Raw genomic sequence first — 1,935 nt, 5'->3', positions numbered from 1 at the left:
GAGTTAAGAAGTTTCATGGGACTCTGTACCTATTACCAGAAGTTTGAGAAGGATTTTGCAACTATAACTGGTCCACTACATGATTTGACAAAAAAGGCCAGAAGTGTGAATGTACAGTTTCTTGTCAGCATGCTTCAAGACATTGAAAGAAAAATCCCTCACTGCCGTACACGCTGGATTGTGATACTAGTAATGTCGGAATTGGAGGAGTGTTGTCTCAGAAAGTGGGTGAAAACGAACATGTGGTGGCCAAATTCAGTAGGGTCCTGAGTAGACCAGAGAGGAACAACTGTGTAACAGAAAGGAAACTCTTGCTATAGTAAAGAGTCTGGCATATTTCCATCCTTACCTTTATGGCGCCAGGTTTACCATCAGGACAGACCATGCTGCATTACGCTGGTTAAGATAATAAAAGAACCCAGAGGGACCACTGGCATATTGGATCGGAGAGATAGACCAGTATAATTATGATATTGAATACAGAGAAGGAAAAAGCTCGTGGAAATGCCGATGGATTGAGATAAAGTCGCCACAAAAGTGACTGCAGACATTGCGCAAAAGAGAGGTTAAACTAACCAGGTTCCATCAAGCTGAAGTCAAAGTGACTGTAGGAGTTGATGATGGTGAAGTAGAATCAAGTATAGATATTAAAGCAGAACAGGAGAAAGACCTAGATTTGAATCCAATATTTGATTTTCTACAAGCAAGTGTTCAGCGCCCTGTTTAAGCCCTGTGACAAAGAACTATTGGACACATTGGGACCAGTCAAAGCTTGAAGATGGCATGCTTCTCTGGAGATGGGAAACAGCAGATGGGAAAGTGACGACCTGGTAAACAGTTATACTGAGAACGTTACGGGAAGTTGTGCTGCATCAATCCCATGATAGTTTAACAGGAGGACATCTTGGAGTTAAGAAGACAGTGAGTCACCTACGGCAGAGATTTTACTGGATAGGTATGAGGTAAGATGTGGAAGAATGGTGCAGGACCTACAGTACATGTTGTGCTAAAAGGGGCCCAAAGCATAAGGGACTTACCCCAATGAGGTTATATCTAGTTGGTGCACCAATGGAAAGAGTAGCCGTTGACATTGCTGGTCCATTTCTCCGAACTCATGCTGGAAACATGTACATTTGTTTGGTGATGGATTATTTCACCAAGTGGTCTGAGGCATATGCAATACCAAATCAGGAAGCTACAACTGTAGCTTCGGCTATTAGTGATTTCTTTTTCAGGTTTGGTATGCCATACGAACTGCATTCGGATCAAGGCCACAACTTTGAATGCTGCAATTTGTTTGGCATACGAATTACCAGGACAATGCCACTTCATCCACGGTCTGATGGTATGGTAGAAAAGTACAATGGAACACTGGGACAGGAATTGGCAAAGTCTGGGACGTCTTACTCCCTCCACTGTTGATCACCTATAGAACAGCAGAGCATGAAGCCATTGGATACACTACAGCAAATCTGATGTTTGGTCGGGAATTTCGGTTGCCAGTAGATCTGATAACAGGACGCCCACCTTATGAAGAGTTGCCTGAAAATATGCCAGAGTTCGTGAAAGTGTTATCTGAAAGGATAGATGATATTCATCATCAAGTGCTTTCAAACTTAGAAACGTCTGCTGATTCCATGAAGCTATGTTATGATAAGAAATCTACCGAAGTCAGCTTTGTACCAGGAGACAAGATGTGGTTGTATAATCCAAGAAAGACCAAAGGGAAGTCTCCTAAGTTATCTTCTCCATGGGAAGGCCCATATGACATAATGGATTGTCTTTCCGAATAAAATGTGGTCGGCGAGGTAAGCCAAAGGTGGTGCATGCCAACAGGCTTTGGCGTTATCATGGTCCAGGACATTTCAGTTGTGACGAAGGTGAACAATGGAACAAATGACGCTACTGAAAATGTGTCACCTGGAAAAGCCACTG

Source organism: Limulus polyphemus, unplaced genomic scaffold (assembly GCF_000517525.1).
Source record: "Limulus polyphemus unplaced genomic scaffold, Limulus_polyphemus-2.1.2 Scaffold305, whole genome shotgun sequence".
In the NCBI taxonomy this organism is placed as follows: Eukaryota; Metazoa; Arthropoda; class Merostomata; order Xiphosura; family Limulidae; genus Limulus; species Limulus polyphemus.
This window is presented reverse-complemented; position numbering follows the sequence as displayed.